The sequence below is a fragment of the Lissotriton helveticus genome, chromosome 9 (assembly GCF_964261635.1).
Source record: "Lissotriton helveticus chromosome 9, aLisHel1.1, whole genome shotgun sequence".
NCBI lineage: Eukaryota > Metazoa > Chordata > Amphibia > Caudata > Salamandridae > Lissotriton > Lissotriton helveticus.
In genome coordinates, this window is record NC_136070.1 from 597,683,104 (window position 1) to 597,702,480 (window position 19,377).

Sequence of the window (19,377 nt, forward strand, 5' to 3'; positions counted from 1 at the left end):
TGAGATCATAACAGAGACTTTATACCTCACAAGTTTTGCACAAGGTTAATTTGACTATTCTGCCACGTGATAAGCGAGCTCCCTGTATGAGTAATGGCTGTGAACTTGGACTGTTGTTGAGGACTTCAGTTTGCAGTGCTCCAAAGTTATACCCACACACCTGTGCGCCTCCAAGTTTAACAGCTGTAAATAACAAAACAGCATTAAAAATGTTTTCAAATGTCTGCTTAACATACGGTGACATTCCTGAAGAGAACGAAGAGTAAACAGGAACAATATGGGGATTTTTGGAGTTCCAAGCACAATATTGTGTTGCCTCTGGAGCGCTCGCCATCCGCTAATAAAAAGACAATGGCCCAGATTCACCAAAAACTCGTGTAGCACAACGCAGCAAGATAACTTGCTGCCCTGAATGACATTGCGGGGTCTATTTACCAAGATTTAATTCCTTGTTTGCATCACAAAATTGAAGCAACATCTTTTTTTAGTAATTTACTTTCCAGGGCTGTTTAGCTCTGGAAAAAACTCAAAAGTAGTGCAAAGCAGCGCTTAGCGCTGTTTTGCGTTACATAGCGCCATGGTGGTGTACCATGAGTGGTGCATGGGCATTCCCATGCAAGCACCCACGGTTTCAGACGCTATGCCCTATTTATTTAAAAAAGTGTTTTGCGTGAGAAAATAGCGCCCATTTCAAATACGCTCTATGAAGGAGAAAGGCTTTAATTTCTCCTTCCTTTTCAGACTTTGAATGTGTGCTGCACTGTACAGCACGTATACAAAGTGGGAAAAGGTTTAAAGTGAGCCTGAGCATAGTATTTTGTACTGGAAGGCTATCCTTCCATTACAAAAACCTATGCCAGACTCACGCAGACACTCTTGCACTATGGTGCAAAGGTGTGTGTGTGGCGTACGGCAGCTAATTTAAGCCCTGACACTAGGGAGAGGGGATGACAGTGCCATATTTCTGTAAATATGGTGCTCTCCTGCTCTCTTCTTGTGCAACACAACACATCTTTTTTGCCTGCTGTGCTGCGTTGCGTGTGATTTTAGTAAACCTGCCCCAGAGACAGCAGGAATGTGCTGTATCTACTTTGATATAACGCGCTCTTGCTCTGTCGTAGTGCTGGCACACTCTGTGCTGCCTAGCACCAATATAGGCACCCGTGCGCCTTGGTGCAAGGCTGCCTGCGTTACAGGTAGGACTGTTTTTGTGAAGGAAAGAGGACCTTCCTTCACAAAAACAATCCCCAGAGGCATATTCCTCTTTGTATGTGTGCTGCAGAACGCAGCACGCATACGAAGAGAAATAAACATAATTCTCCTCATTATTCCTCACCTGGGAAGGTGCAGCATTTTGACTTGATCCCAGGTTTACTAGCCTTAGTTAATCTGGGAACGCGCCTAAAACCATGGGTGTATGCGAGGGAACTCCCATGCTCCATCCATTGAACGCCTTCCTAACGCAGAGTAACACAAAGCAGCCACTTGTGCTGGCTTGCATTAATTGGGATCAACTAAGCCATGCAGCGCCACTCAAGGTGGCTTTGCGCGGCTTAGTAAATCTCACTGAAGCCCTAGCGCTTCCTTGTGCTGACTTGCACGACACAATGGCAATGCAAGGGCTTCGTACACCTGGGCCAATGTATTTGGGCTCTATTTTGCTATAAACAGATTCACGTTGGTACAAAAGGGGTCCAGGGAAGGCATGGCTTGGCAGTTTGGGCTGGACTGTTCCCATGAGGCACAGGGTCAGACTGATTTGCGTATGGCCATGTCTGAACTGGGGTGGCAGAGTGGCCTAAAGAACGGTGATGGATTAAACCCAGATCTGTTGACTGGGTGTGAGTGTTTGATTGGTTCAGATGCTCCGTCCATCACCATCCCCTTTTGTACCACATAAACAGATTCACAGCATAAGGGTGAGTAGTGGCTGCGAGTTTTGACTTTTGTTGAGGATTTCTGTTTTCACTGATCTTAACACGGGAAGTTCCACACAGGCACCAATATTATCAGTGCTTGTGCCTTCAGGTTTAACTGCTTTCAATATCAATAACACAGCAGCGTTAGAAATGTTTTATATTTGTCTGCTGAGCATACTGTGTGACCCCTAAAGTGAACGAAGGGTTTACAGGAACAATATTAGATTTTTGGAGGTCCAAGCAAAATAGCATGTTGCCACTCGAGCACTCCCCATCATCTAATATAAAGGCAATGTTTGAGCCTGAAATGGAGTCGCACTTAGAAATGGGAACCCTTAGGGCCACACTTTAAGCAGATTTATGGCATATAGGAAAGGAGCAGCTGCGAATTTGGGCTGTAGTCAAGGACTTCAGTTCTCAGTGCTCTTAACATAGAAAGTTCAACACAAGCAGTGCTTTTGTGCATTTGAGTTTAAGCTCAATAATATTATGGGATGTATGTCAGTACAACGCGATCATTTTGATCGCGGTACTTGACAACACAGTTTTCACAACGCAAGTCGTTACAACGACTTGCGTTGGAGGGCGCTGGATTGTTGAATAGTTTAATTTTCTATTCCAACTCCAGCCCATGTAACAGTAGGGAAGGTGTTGGAATAAAAAATCAAACTATTCCTTAAGCAAGAGCGCCATCCAGCGTAAGTCGTAGTAATGACTTGCGTTGTAATGGCAGCGTCGTAAAGGACACGCTGTGTAAACACCGCGTTGTAAAGGATGTTTCCCATATGATGATGTGCGTTTAATAAAACAATAATAAAAGTAATGTGTTATACTATGTAACAGACTGCGAAAATCCTAAAGACAATGAAGTTCAAACAGATCCAATGCAAGAATTTTTGGAGTTCCAGGCAAAATAGCATGTTGTCTCTGGAGCACTCATCATCGCAATGAAAAGGCAATATTCAGTCCTCTACTTTAGCCTCACTTGGTTGTGGGCACAGTAGGACGTCTGTCAAACACAACGCATAGAAGCACAAGTGGATATTTTTCTGTAAATGTGGAACAATAGTAGCTGCACCTTTTTTTGATACGGAACAGAAAATAAATACAAACAATTACTGGTAAAATGAGGAAAAACATGAATATGGAGAAAAAGGTGTGGAAATATCAATAAACTCGTGTGATTGCTGCTATATCGTTTACATATCCTACTGTATATTGTATAGTTCTTTCATACCATTACTATGTATTTTTATTTACTCTTTATGTAACTTGTGTCATTGCTGCTGTGCTAACTCTGTAAAGTGCTCTAATACGCTCTGTACATTACAGATGCCGGACCCTGTAGTAAGCACCCAGGAATTCTGTGATAAAATCGCAGGATTCTTCCACTCGAAGATCGCGGACATCTATCCGAATCTTGAATTACAAAGATCAGTCACCCCTCCTCCGCCCGTCCCCTCTTTTCCACTCTCGAAGGAGGCTTTATCTACCACCTCTATGACTTTGTCCGAGTTTCTGCCTCTATCTTATCAGGAGCTTGACCTGCTCTTAAATAAGATAAGGTTGGGGTCCCCACTGGACCCATGCCCCCTTAAAGTCCTGAAGGAGTGCAGAGACTCCTTACTGCCCTTATTGCTGGACATCATGAATAGGGCTATGAGAGAGGGCACTTTTCCATCTCAATGGAAGAGTGCGGTGGTCAAGCACCTCCTAAAGAAGCCTACACTAGATCCCGAGGTGCTTAAGAATTATCGCCCCATTTCTTTGCTTCCAGCTCCAGCAAAGATGATGGAGACTCACCTAAATCAACATCTGGCGGCTTTTCTTGACTCCTCGGGTCTCCTAGATCAATCTCAACACGGCTTCAGGAGGCATCATAGCACTGAGTCAGCCCTTACGGTCGTTCTGAATAACATCCGTATGGAGGTAGACCAGGGACATACCACCGTCCTGGTCCTCTTGGACCTGACAGCCGCCTTTGATACCCTATCCCCTTCGGTTTTAACATCTCGCCTGAGGGAGATAGGGGTGGAAGGGGCGGCTCTGAGTCTGCTGGCCTCCTTTTTGGACCAGAGGGTACAGAGGGTTAAGCTGGGAGAGTTCCTATCTCCATCCCTGCCTGTGCAATGTGGGGTCCCACAGGGGTCGGCATTAAGTCCGACCCTGTTTAGGATCTACGTGACCCCGCTTGCCAGACTGGTTAGATCTTTTGGGATGGAGGTAGTCTCGTATGCTGACGACGCACAGATCTTGGTGTCCCTCTCCCATCTGGGTAACTCGTCACCGTTCAACTTCAGGAACTGCATGGAAGCAGTGTCCCAGTGGATGATCTACAATTCACTAAAGTTGAACGGTGAGAAGACTGAGATCTTGGTGTTTGGCCCAAACAATAACATCTGGTCACCTGAATGGTGGCCGCCCTCGTTGGGGACCTGTCCTACTCCTACGGAGTCGGCACGGAACTTGGGAGTATTGATTGATCCCGCCCTCTCCATGACTCTGCAGGTCAACAGAACTGTTGCTACCTGCTGGGGTATTATTAAAATACTCCGAAAAATAAAACATTACCTGTCTCCTCAGGCTCGGAAGCAAGTGGTGGTAGCACTTGTCGCTTCGCGACTTGATTATTGTAACGCCTTATACACCGGTATGAATAAGAGCCTGATACAGCGTCTTCAGACTGCCCAAAATGCCGCAGCGAAATTTGTTCTGGACGCTCCCAGATTAGCGTCAGCAACGGCAGCCAAGAAGGCCTTACACTGGCTTCCTATTGAATCGAGGATCATCTTCAAAACGCTCTGCCTGACCTATAGTGCACTCTCTGGTAAGGGGGCGGGGGGTGTTAAGAAACTGCTGCTACCCTATGTATCGGTCAGAGACTTACGCTCCTCCTCAAAGAACCTGCTGGTTGTACCTCGCTTCCGTAGGAATAAATGGGGCAGTAGGGCTTTTTCTTCAATTGCCCCTAAGTTATGGAATACCCTTCCTTGTGAAATTAAATCTCAGTCTTCCGTTCTGCTTTTTCGGAAAGCGCTGAAAACATGGTTGTTTGCAAGGGGGTACCCGTAGTTACTGTTTTCTTTTTTGTTCCTATGGTTTTGCTGTTAGGCGCATTGATGCCTTCGGGCTTAGTTGCGCGATACAAGATTCTTTTAATTTCATTTCATTTCATACCTTCGAGTCAGGTTCGCGCTATACAAAAACTCGACAAATACAATAAATAAATTAATACCACAAATCAATATCCTTTAATCAAAATGAACAAATTATGAGTCACATTTGAAGAGATCTAATAATTCAAGACAAGTATATTATTACATATGGTGTATATATATATGTTATTGTGATTTGTATATTGACACGTAGATAGTGTGGTCATTAACAAGAAAATAGAGGTTCTTGTTACAAGAATGAAACTTCAGTGAACCATTGTTCTTTTGAAATGCACCTAACACCTTCTGGCATGATGTCATGTGATGGAAGCCCCACCCGCTTTGTTGGAGGTGGGGCCCAGATAAAGCCTTTATGTCAAAGGAAGGCTTCAGAACCAAGGCACGAGCAAAACCATGAGACAGGGGGAAGAGCAGGCCACGAATTTCATGTCCCTCCCACCAAAGGATCTCATAAATCAAAAGGCCAATTTTTAAGATATGTCTTAATAACACAGAACATATTATGTAGCAAATCAAAGTTGGAAAGAGGCGTGTTGTAGTGAGAGGAAGCGTTTTCCCTGAGTCGTTGTTGCTGGTACATTCCTGCTGTATTGGAGTGTTTATTTGAGGAATGCTCTCTAGGTTTCTGATGTGAACAACTGATGTCCAGTCAGCCTTGTCCTTAGGCGGGTGTTGGTTGCTCACATCGAGAAATGATCTTCATCGTCAGATGATCACCTGGTATTTTTAGGTGCATCGTGGGATGCGGCATTATGTTAATTACAAGCTTGTGACTTCCCTGAAATGCTTGCTGCTAAAGCTGGATGACTGCTTTGCTCACATTGATCGCCATTAGGCTGAATAAAACAGAAAGCCAATTACAGAACAAGTGGCACTTTGCAATATCTGCCCTTGTTTAGCCCCATCTGTAATAAAAGCATTATTCTTCTCACAAAGTATTTAATGTCATGTAATGCAAGATAAAATAGGTTCAATGGGGCTGGATCTGCAAACAATAAGAGAGACAGCAATTCTGGATGAATAAATATTTAATTCTATAAGTGGTAAAAGATTTAAAAAAAACATTTCGCAGAGTAATACGAAATACTGAGACAAAAACTTCTCTAAACTCTATGCGCAAATCAAACTTTGTACCCATTAGGAAAAATACTGTTCTACGTATTATATATGATATTATATATATATTATATTTTTATATATATATATATTATGTATTATATGTATTTCTTCCTTCTGATTGCTGTACCATTGTAAATGAAATGTGACTTTGTGTTGCTTTTATGGTTATTGTTTTTAACCGAATAAAGTACTTTTTGAACTTTGAACTGTTCTACGTAGAGCGCGTCATGTTTGAGATCCTCCTGAGAAAACAACTAGGCCCATCATGGCTGCCACCAAAGGTGCCTGAAGGCGAAAGAGGGATAGGGCTAAACTTGGCATTTGTAAACAGGCACACAGAGAAAGGTCTGAGCTGATGAACAGAAGCATGTGAGAAAACAATAGAATAAAATGTGAAATCCATCGCTAACAGCTAAATTGCCTCCGACAATACACATGGTTGCTTTCATGTGTGTCTTTCCCTGAAACCTTTTCTTTTATTGGTAAGGCTACTATATAGTGTGTAAATTTGAGACATTACAGGACTCGCAGAGCTCAGATTTCTTGGCAACCCCTGTCCATGGTGCTCCTTATTTTTGTGATCACTGCACTGATGAATACATACATTTAGGTTTTTACCTAAATTGCAACGTACAGCATTATTTTCTTCCACGCTCACTCCCCGCTCGCTGGAGCTAGGTTTCCTGTAATTCGAATTCAATTCAATTCCATACTTTCTTGTTTAAGTTAATAAAAGCCATCGTCAATGAAGCACGGTGTTAATGGCACCTAAACCAATTATTAATAGGGCATTATGAACAGTCTTTTCATCCATGGTAAAACCGCCATGTCATCTATAAAGTGCTGAGGTGCTATTCAGATCTAGCCATTAGTAGTTAGATCAATGATAAATGTATCATCATTCGTTATACGTAGAGTAACACCGCCATAATACCATAAATACGTTCATCTAGAGAAAACTATCCTAATGCCATAAATAAGTGTTGTAGTACTGCTAAATTCGAAACAATATTAGTTGAATTAGTAATCAAAGAATCTTGTAGTAAGAGTTAAAACAGCCAGGGTGTCATAGTTCTAATGCGTTTGTAAGCTATGCGATAGGCAAAAGTTGTTGCATGATGGTCTGTTCTACTCCTCAATACCAAGATCTTTTAGGTAATGGTCGTCTTCGGAAGACATTAATCATTGGGAGCTGCAGTTTTTAACCACCTCAGATCTTATGAGCTGGTAGGAGGTTCGGGACCTAGTTCATTTTTTACATAAAATCAAAAAATTCATCATTTTGCGGTTGAGCTGTGGGTCAGTTGGATCAAGACCTTTTATTATGGTCGTTCTACAGGATCGAATGCCCCTAGCGTTGAAAACATTTTTCAATAATAAAACACGCGCAATCTTTAAATAGGGGCATATATAAAACAGATAGATTAAGTCCTCCTTTGCTGCACCACATACGCTACAAGTCCTTGGGCCAATATATTTCCAAGGTGGTTGTTCAGCCAAGGATAGCAGAGTGCCGAAACGAGTCTCCAATAGCTTTCTCTTTAATCGTACAGAGAATGTCGTACTTAAATATATGTCAAATACCTTAAATCGCGGGAATAACAAAATAGTAGTAGGATAAAAAAAATATATTTATTATCACTTCCTTTGACAATTATCTTAACTTCTAGCATTTAGTCAAAATCCAAATGCTGCACAGACTGTTTGGAAATGACACTTCAAACTGTAACGTATCCTGTCCCGTCGCTCTAGATTACGGGAGATGTAGGAACTGAGGAATATGTAGATATATGGAATTTTTCAGGATCACTTGCTTTGGTAAAGTTATAAACCTGCATTTCTGTTGAAGAAAGACATAGACAACTATATGGATATTCCCCATCAGGAGTGGTGCAGTGGGCCATAAAACAATGGACTGGAATGTGTTTCCAAGCCATTGCCAATGCATGCGATTTTTGCAAGCATTCCACCCATCACCTTTTGCAGTTTTCAGGGGCTTCCTGCTGTTCCAACACCAAAGACAACTTGGACCAGTTCCTGAGCAAGACATGTAGATTTTCCTTGGCACTTACAAGGCCACGTTAAGCCACCCTGCATGGCTTTTCATGGCCTTGTAGATATGTAGTAAGGCAAAGCAGGGAAAGTCACTGCCTTGCCTTACTCTGCGGCAAAGAGGCGGTCCATGGGCATTGCTGTGGGTGTTCCCGACAGAGTGTGGGCCAACACTTACTAATCAGAGAAGTTGGACAGGGTCCAGGCAGCCATTGAAAATTCTCAAAACACAATAGAGGCCCGGTTTGGATCTCTTGCCGCTGATTTCACACTTCTCCGGGACGATCCGGGACGATCAGTTGAAGCGCAAGCTTGCAGGCAGGGTCTCATATGGTGAGAAGGCTCTGTCTACTCTGCGACCACTTGCTAAAGACAATCATTCCGCCATCAAAGATCTACTGGACCGGGTTGCACAGCTAGAAAACAGGGTGGAAGATTTGGAGGGGCACTCCTGCAGTAGCAATATTCACCTTCTGGGACTCCCGTAGGGTGTTGAGGGGTCCCCTTGCTCACTTGGAATCTTGGTTCATGTCCTTTACCCCAGCACCAGACCTTACTGCCTTCTACTCTCTGGAAAGAGCACACCGTGTCCCAGCGAGGCACCCGCCCCCAGGCTCCACCCCCCCATTGTCTCATGCTGGCAAAACTGCTTCCCTTTAAGGATAGAGATGCAATATTATATGCGGCCAGGTAGGCGGGACTTCTTCAAGTAGAGGATAAAACTGTCATTTTGTTTCCAGACTACACACGCACTGTCCAGTGCCAATGATCCTCCTCTCTGGAGGTCAAACGTCACCTCCGTCAACAAGGAATGCACTACTCTCTGCTGGTCTCTGCCCATCACAAGATAATCTCCAGCAGCGCCACTGCGTTCTTCATGGACCCCAAAGAGGCATGGAACTGGCAGAGCAACATGGGGGTAATCCAATGAAGGACCTTGCCAACCAAATACATGACGGTCACCTGAGGATCAAGAGATGGACGCCGGAGAAAAGAAAAGGGTAGGACGCAGCGAAGACCTGCCTCCCGCATTTCATCTACTAGCTCCCCCAATCTGGAGCCAATTATCGCAGACTGCTGAAGAGCCATCCAAGCTGCAGCAAAAATTAGGTCTCCACCCATCCACCACAGATGACGAGAAAGGCTTGCACCTGTTCTCTTCTGAGGGAGACTATCTTCACTCTAATAGACTAGGACACTCGGTGAGTCAATACCCACGGGAGCACCGGAGTACTCGTGTTACCGCACCCAGGGAAGCCGGGTGCAAAGGTGTCTTTTCGTGTCGGGTTTCGTCGTCGATCCCAATGGAGAGCTGCGAAGAAGTGCTGTAGACGACCAGAGGAAAAGTGTCCGGGTGGATCCAAGGGTGGATCGGAGATGTGAAGAACCTGAAAGCAGAGGAGACAGAGTCTGGGTCACTAGCCAGTGACCAGGGCGGCGATAGAAAGATGCCACCAAATGTCAGGTGATTTCAGGTGAAAAGGTGAAGTTTGTCTCTTCATCCACGAAGACCAGGAGGTGTCGACGACAAAAAGGAGCTGGATTCGAGCTGTCCCATAAAAGATATGGTTGAACTGCGGTGTTTGTATCCGGATTGGACCCAACAAGCCTTGGCAAACCCAACCCATGCAGGATGTTGAGATTGGCTTCGGTGCAGACTAGCAAAGTCTGTGGAACTTCTCCTTTGCAGGGAAGTTGGAGCAAGCCTGGAGCAACCAGGACAGCAAGTTGAAACAAAGGATTGTCTTCTTGGGGGCTCACTAGCTAACGGACTAGGAACCGCAAAGACGCATTGGGTGGAAATGCACAAAGTGGGCCCACGGAACACTCGTGGAGTGTAGGTCTCTGAGGTACTCGGGTCTGGGGCTTCAAGCACCCCAATGCACAACTTCGGGATACCTCGGGAAGTTGATGCAGGTAGCAAAATGCAGGATGTCCAGGATTTCCGGTCCCACGTCTCTCATGTCCGCCACGGGCCTCAGCTTTGTTGTGAGCGAAGGTCGGGGTTAGAGATGTCTGGAAGTCTATGTCTTGTGTCACAGATTCTTCGGGATCCAGCGGGAGTCTCGAAAATACAGACCGGCAAAGATGCTGTTGGTGCCTGTTTAAACAGGGTGGTCACTCCTTGACCACAAAGGAGATTTCTTCCATCTTCCAGTCAATATGGAATGTTGAAGGTCCAGGATATATGTTGCAGAGTTTTGTCCAGGCTAATCTAAAGTCCTAGGGACTGGGGTTCTATACTTATAGTAAGTTTAGGGGTTGGACTAACTCTAAGATCCCTCCTATCGGTGGACCTGGGGTGGGGGTGGTTACACCCCTTCCCCTTTGTCCAGTTTCACACCAGAGCTGGGGCTGAGTGCCCCAGCAACCAGTTCGAACTGGGAAATGCATGGAACACCCAGTGTGCCCCAGGCAGTGTCTGGAAAGTATTCACTGAATGCAGCCCTCCCTGCCCCAATACACAAAAGTCTGTCTGGGGAGGTGCCACTACCTCCTTGGACAGTAAACCTATTGTCCAGGCCTTCCCTGCCGGAGTTTCATCCAGCTACAGGAGGGCAGACTCGTGTCTGTGGCAGCAGCATCCATTTTGTGATGCTGAGGCTCTGTTTAACTTTAACCGGGTAAACCAGTAACTACATGTCTTCTCCCTCTAGAAGGGTGGAATGCTACCCCCGGGGCCAGGACTGGTGGTGGGGGGGGGGGTAGTATTCCAAAGTGTTTGACACCTTACACAACATGTTTTATAAAGCCAAACCAAAGTTAGCATTAACTGCGAGGATTATAATGCACTTAAGAGTATATGGTATGGCTATATCAAAGAACAGCTATAAGGAGATGGTTCCGAAAGCTGCAGAGGGGCTCAGATCATGCTAGGGCACCCTCTCACATAAAACCAAGCACTCTGCCTCCAAGATTGTCAAGGCCTGCTACAGGAGTGACTTATAGGTGTATATGTGTCTCTATATGTATATAGATATAGGTGTACTATATCTAAGTAAGGGGTGATTACACCACCTTACAAAGACTGTAAGAACAGACCTGTGGTGTCAGTTTGGAAGGCAAACCAGGGGTGGCACAATACATGCTGCAGCCCCTAGAAGGCCTACGTTGCACCTATGCTCTGGGTATCTATGGTACACTATACAGGGGCTCACAAGGGTGACTAAGTAACCAATCTAGTATGTACTTAAAGTACATGGTATCAATTTAGAGAGAGAACAGCTGGGCAGTGGGCCTGATTAGCAGATCCACAGCCACACTAAAGTCGAAAAACCAGAGAATCACAGCAAAAAGTGGGTGTAACCATAGGAAGCAGACCCTACTCTCCTACAGTGAACAGTCACCTATTGTCGTGCCATCTCTAGGAGACCTTTCACCGTGGCCAACAACTATAACCCTGGGCTTTGATGATAGGTGATAGGCTTCCCATATTGGGATTTTTTACCTGCCAAGTTATTGATGTTTTCCCTCACCACTCTTCTCCCTACCCTTTAGCATATAGGGGAGCGGACACCTCATGGCATTTGAGACATGGGCAGAAGAGACCGCGATGTTGCCAACTCACACCCCAAGATGAGGTGATCACATTTGATATCTTACTCTCAACATCTGCAGCAAGCACACTGCCAGGAAGCGCTATAAAGTTTACTCCAATATCAAGAGACAGAAGAAGCAGATAGCTTTCTTACAAGAGACGCATATCACAGCAAGAGAACTAGACCACTTGCACAAGTGCAAAGCGCATTGGTGTGGGTTCGCCCATGGGGTCCCCTTTCAGGAAATCAGCAGGGAGATTGACAAAGATAGACGAACACCATGCGTTTTAGGCTGAGACTAAAATTGTGTTCTTGACCTTACCATAGACAGGTCTCACTCTCCGTTGCCTCGCTCCCCCCACATGCCCAGACAGAACGCTTTTGAACCTGGGTACGTCATTGGGTGCTGACAGACATGTGGCGCTCTTGTCACCCCTCGTCCCAGCTCTTCTACTTCCACTCAGTCCTGCACAATCTCTACATACGCCTTGATCTCTTTCTTTGCTCACCTGCACTAGTACCTTTAATTCAGCATGCGGACTATGTAGGTTGGGTGGTATCTGACCATGATGCGCACATTATGGACCTTGGATGGGCACTTCCCTTGGCACCCACAGCCGCCTGGAGTCTATCACGTGACTGTCTCGAGGATTAGGTGTTCCAGAGGAGCACGAGGTCTGCATCAGGCAGAACTTCTCTGACATCCACAACATGGCATCCACCAGGATGCTGGAGTGAAATGCTTTTCAAGTGGTTGTTTGGGGCACATGCACCCAACAGATCACTAGAATCTGCAGGACTCTCTCTCTCTAGAGAGAGATATCGGGGGAGCTGACCAAACCCTGGCGAACCTTAGTACGGTGGCAGATGCCGATCCTAAACTCAGCTTGCGGTTAGCAGACACCAGGCTCGCCTATGCTGCCCTTCTGGAAAACTTGTGTCACAATAAGTTTACAGCCTACACTTCTAGAGTTCACCGAGAAGGTGATCAACCCGGTCGACTCTTGGCATGGTTCGCCCAGCAGGACAAGGCGACTTCACAGTTTGCACTCAGACTGAGATTCTACAGGCCTTCTACGATTATTATTCAGCCATATATAGTGTACAATAAGACTCTCAAAGAGAGTGCTCAGACATGTTTCTGGCTGAATTACTCTCCCTCAGATCCCAGCCTCCACAAGGACTATACTAGGTGTGGATGTCATGCCCGCAGATGTAAAACAGGCAATCTATGATCTCGCCCAAAATAAGACTATTGGATTAGATGGTCTGCCTAAGGAATATTACCACTCCTTTTTGTTCCTTCTATCGCCTCGGTTGGCTGCAATGTACAAGGCAGCGCTGAGCGATGGCTAACTCCCTCACTCCCTACGCAAGTATCTTTTGGTCTCCATCCCAAAACCAGATAAATACCCCACGTAATTATCTTTGTGAAGACCCATCACTATACTTGGGGCTGATTAGAAGATCTTAGGTAATATTCTGGCCTCTCGTTATGCCCAGACTCTCCCGGGATTGGTACACCCTGACCAGAGTGGCTTCATCCTGGGCCGAAGCACCTCTCAGAATCTTTGTCACCTCTTCACGTGCAAGATCAGATAAAGGGGCAATTCCCACCGGCGGCCTGCCTTATACTAGATTTGAAAAAGGTGTTCAACAGCCTGACTTCGTGGTACCTGTTCTCTGTGCTTGCCCGCCTGGGGGTGGGCCTCAAACTCTTAGCCTGCAGTAAACTACTGTATACTAACCCAATGTCTCTTATTCACCTAGATTGCCTTATCTCTGCCTCTTTTTCAGTACTCTGAGGGACGCATCAGGGCTGTCCATTGTCTCCCCTATTATTTGCTCTCGCTATGGAGCTGCTGGCCACACAACTGCGTGGGGAGGGCCTGGGATGGGGCATCCCGCTGGCGGGCAGGACTCACGCAGTATCGCTGTACGCTGATGATTTACTCCTCTAAGTCAACGACATAACAACCGGCCTTACACCCATTTGGGACACATTGGCGAAATTCGCATCTGTGGCTGGACTCCAAGTCAATTGGGTGAAATTGGTCATTTATCCACTCCACCACAGGCAGTTACCTCGAGCAGTATAGTTTGGTGCAACCCTCCTTAACTGGTAAGGTCAGGCGCCCTGATATGTGGGAGTCCGTCTCTATCATACCGCTCTAGATCTATGTGAGGGAAACCTCTCCAGAGTTCTGGTGGGTATTAGATCCTAAATACAGTTCTGGCAAACTCTCCCCCTGTCCCTAATTGGCAAGATTGTCCTAGCAAAAATGGTGACTTTGCTGCACCTTTTTTACTATTTTATGAACCTCCCAGTTATACCTCCCTGCTCCTTCTTCAAATATTAGATGCACTTCCCTGCACACTTATTTCGGGGTCCGGCCGCCGATGTGTTGCCCTATCTAAACTGCACCCACCTGTTGACCGAGTGGGCCTCGGGACCCCATCTTTTGAGGCATACTTTTTAGCAGCTTAGTTACAATGGTTGTCTAGCTGGACCACTGGGCGCTACCTTGGTGAAGCCTCGTTGGAGGCAGTACCCTTAACGGTACTCGCTCTACGTAATTTACTCTTCCAGGAACACAACTTGTGTCCTCCTTGCCTCTACAGGTGGCAGTAGCAAGAGCCTGCATGATCAGGATACATTGTCTCGCTCGGATATTCCGGCTCTATACCCTACAGGTCTGGACTGACCATTCACTCCTCGAGGTGGGGGACCACTTTGCAGAGGGCCATCTTCTCCCTTTTGGCCAAAGGGCTGAAGAGAGTGGACTCTAGCCCAGGCAATTTCTCCTACATAGGCAGCTCACTCATACATGTGGCAGCCTGTGGGATCGTGCAGGAGGAAAGCCTAAAACACATCCAGTACTTCAGGCCATATTGAATATGTGGCCAGGTCGCCACCTTATCACCTCTATAGAGCCATTTGGAAGCTGATGGCTACTTCATTCGACATGCTCCACCACAAGTGGGAGGATGATTTTTGGATCACATTACATGATAAGGAATGGAAACGAGTGCTGGAATTTATGAAGAAAGTCTCCTGCAATTTGTGCAATTCACAATCCAAGAACATACAGTTCTTTATACTAGCCTACCTCACTCCCGCAGAACTACATCGCTACTTCTGAAAACACAGTTTGCGTGTTCCCGCTGCCAAGCCCCAGATGCCACGCTCATGTATATGTTGTGGTTGTGTCCGGTCCTCCAGTAATATTGGCGCTCCATACATGCCGCACTACAGGAGGTCACAGGACTCCCAGATATGGACACATGGGAAGTATCCTCCCTAGGCATATTCAAACGCAAAAAACAACATAAAGTGGGAGTGCGGCTCATAGCCCTTGCCTTGTGGCTGGCCAAGCGTACAATTACACTGGACTGGTTCTCACCACCAGGGCCGGAATGGCTACCGGGCTTCCCTTAATAGATAATGCCTTTGCTACGAGGAGGTCTGCCCAATCCGTCGACGGCCTATCTCACCGCAGTGGGCTACTCTCCTCATGCACTTCCGACAGCTGGACAGCAATGACGATTTGCCACATGAACGTCCCACACACACTACACATCAGGCTGCCCCCCCCCCCAGATGAGCTTATCCCAGCATAAGATATCTAACATCTTTCCTCCCTTATCCCCCATGCGAGCAAACTCTTCCTGACACCTGCCCACATCTCGCCCATCCTCAATACCATTCAATTTGCATCGCGCTTTCTAACGAGGGACAAAGTATTTGTTTTCTGGCCAAGTGTTGATCTCTCTAACTCCATTCAACTCCTCGTGGCCCCCGCTTCGCGGGCGCCGCTCGAGGCTCAAGACTTTGGGGACTCCCTGAGTAGGAGAGGAGCCACCTACCGATGCTGTTTTTCCCCTGCGGGACTGCGAGGACCAGCGGGCGCTGCGCTGAAGACTCGCCGCAGCTCGTCCTCTTCCCGCCCCCTCCCGCCTGGATCAAAAGAGCAGAGCGCTGGGAGCTCTGTGCATCGCGCTTTCTAACGAGGGACAAAGTATTTGTTTTCTGGCCAAGTGTTGATCTCTCTAACTCCATTCAACTCCTCGCGGCCCCCGCTTTGCGGGCGCCGCTCGAGGCTCAAGACAATGGGGACTCCCTGAGTAGGAGAGGAGCCGCCTACCGACGCTGTTTTCCCCTGCGGGACTGCGAGGACCAGCGGGCGCTGCGCTGCGCTGAAGACTCACCGCAGCTGGTCCTCTTCCCGCCCACCTCCCGTTATATACAGATAGCGCCGGACGCGCAGCGGGACGCGCGCGGGGCAAAGCGCGGAGCTAAGCCCGGGCAAAGGGCGGGCCGTTTGAGGCTGTTCGAGGACCGGAGAGACCGGGCCCGGGCCATCCCCCCTGGTCGAACCTATACCATCGTTCTACCTCTCACGGACCTGGCCCACTAAGTCTTCACGATGAGTACCAGGGAAACAAGAAGCAAATCTGCACTGGCTGGAGTTGGAGTTCCTAAAGGTACAATTGATAACTATTTTGTCAAAGCCGGCTCATTGTTGATAGACGAAATCTCCGTTCTTGAAAGACGTATTTCCCAAGAAATTGACTGGGTGAGGAGATCGTCATTGGGGCCAATGGCTCTGGCCAAGACCCCTGAAGGAAGACCAGAACCTCACAGTACCACTCAGAAGGGCTCAGAGTCAAACCAGTCAGTTACCAACCCAGATCTCACTATGGAGGGCCTAAATGACCTTGAGGATATGAGCCTCATGAACTTACCAACGATTCAAACAACATCTGTCCCACTCCCTACCCCCAGTAGAGTGTTGGCTACTCCCTGCACTAGCGAGAACCCCCATGATTCACAGAGGGGAGTAAGGGAGGGAGCTATTCAAAAAAAGAAGAAAGGGGGGCAAACTAAAGGTGGTAGCAAGTCAAAAACATCTGAGCTTAAGCCTAGGAGGGATGCTGCTAGCTCAGGCGGTAACACTCTGGGACAACCACCTATCAATATCATGGATACCCAAACAACTGCCCCTTCAATTGCTGATATCTCCTCTTACCCTACTAATATTTCCATAGACCCCACAAATGAGGACGTTACTCTTGCCGATATAGGCTCACTGATCAGGTCACTCCTAAGCCCCTTGGAAGCCCGGCTGATAAAGATCGAAGCAAGGCTGGTCAATATAGAAAAATCAACAGTCCAGCTGGCAGACAGTCTTAAATCAGAAAACATGGGTACCAAGGGAGGGTTAGACTGTATGTCTAAAAAGAGTACAGATCATATAATGCCAACAATTAAAACTGATAGATCCACTTCTCAAAACGCTAAACCTAAACCCAACCATAATAAGACTATTCAAACCTCTGCTACAGTAAACAAAACCATACCGCCCACACAAACCCATTCACCTACACAAATTCAGTTATCCATACCTACACCATCAAATATATCCATTAAATCCACAGATAAACCTGCTCCTCCAGACAAAGCCAAGAGCGTTACGAGGCCCCATGTTAACATTCAGACTAATTCTCGGAAAATCAAACCCGTAAACTTACCACCTGAGGTGCCCCCCTACACGGTGATCTTGGTGGGTGTGCCGGAACTATCTCCCAATTCCATTGAGACGACAGCCTCCCTCAAAAACAAAGTGATCAATTGGCTCTCCATATACAGACCCCTCCCGCAAGGAACAACTGGCGATGTACTCATGGTGAGACGCGTCGCCTGGGTGGGCAATTTGAGAAAGACAACTAGGGGTGATTGCATTGTGGTCAGTTTTAGGGAACCAAGGACAGCCTCCTACATTTGTAGTTGGGCCCCCGACGATCAAGGGAACTTAATCCAGGCTCTCCCTCTCTCATTCTTCTACCCATCAAGTATCTATCTACCAGAAGATCCAAGATGGGCGCACCATCAGGAGTTATTGGGAGAGTGGGAGAGCGATAGTGCAGGAAGGAGGGAGCCTTACTATCACAGGAACATGCTGTCTGAATATACATCGTCATATGGAGAGGGGGAGGGCTGGGAGTACAGCACTGGGAGGAGGGGAGGATGGGGCGGTAGATCAAGAGGAGTCCCTGGCCCACATAGAATGCACCATCCAGTCTATCTTCCAACTTCGAATAGGTATAGCAGCCTCGAAATGGTCGACTGACTGGTTGACTGCAACGCCAGGGTGGCAGATCTGCTAGCTAAAATAGATCCCAGTGAGGATAGATCCATCTCCTGGGATCAAACCCAGTTACAAACAGAATTAAAAACTGCTCCTGATATATTTAACCACTCCCAAGATCCCAATAGCCGCACAATTGTTGTAGGGGATAATATTATCAACCCAGAAGGTAAACAGGGTGAAAGCTTAAATCCAAATTATGCCCCCACAGAGAATAACTTCTCTAACACCGAAGCTGGCCTGGGAAATAAAATAGAATGCCCAGAGTGGCTGTCATTTATCAACTCAAAAAGCATTTGCCTCTTTCAGGAAACCTGGGCAAGAGAGGAGTTTACATGCCCAGGTTTCGAAGTCTTTTCAAAAAAAGCAAAATGGGGGGGAAGGGGACGTCCATCAGGAGGGTTGGCAACATTGATAGCCTCCCACCTGGGCTGTAAGGCTAGGTGTTTAGCTGAGGATTCTGAGGACATATTACCCGTCCAGCTAGAATGGCCAAACTCAGCTAAATTGTTGGTCATAAATGTCTACTCGAGACCTGTGGCTACATCAGGTGAATCAAAAACGATTGAAGATCTCTCAGCTTTTCTGAGTGATATCACAAGGGACCTCCCATATATCGTAGCAGGAGACCTTAATTCTCACTACGAGCCACTCCCTGGCTTGCTTGATGGACCCTCCCTAGAGGAGGATGCTAGTTGGCTGATACCAGTCACGGTGGCCCCTCCACCAAGAGCCTGGACACCCCTTGCATTACAGATAACTGCACTGACCCTTAACCACGGCCTAAGAGCATGCAATGGGCGTACAAAATTAGACAACCCAAGTAAATGCACTTTTAACAAACCAGGGAGTGAATCCAGACTCGACTATGTTTTAGTTCAATTATCATGCTGGTCACGTATAATTGATTTTAGGGTATTGAGTAGAGAGGACAGTGACCATAACGCCCTCGAACTTGAGTATGCTATTCCAGGCATCGAGGACAGGGGTTTGGAAAATGAAAATGTAACCACTGGGTTACTCTTAGAGAACAACAGGAGGAGAGTGAGGTGGGGGAAGTTGGTCACTAATGGCGTAAAGCTACCCAGGCTCTACGCCAGAATTACTCCAGTGCTTGAAAAGGCATTTGGTCTTGCCGATAAATTAGATGACCGAGCGAACATTGAACTATTGGGGCAAACCCATAAAGAACTATTGAATACATTAGAGCTAGACTTATTTTCTAAAGCACCAGCTAAAGCTAATGGGTTAAACAAAATATCCTGGTATAACGCCACATGCCGAGATTCTAAAAGAGAACTCCTATCTGCAATAAAGGCGCGTGAATGCCGAGAGATAATACAAGGGAAAAGACGGGCCTATAGGATATTGCTGGCAAATGCTAAGGCTGAATGGGATCAAAAACATTGGGAAAATCTCTCCG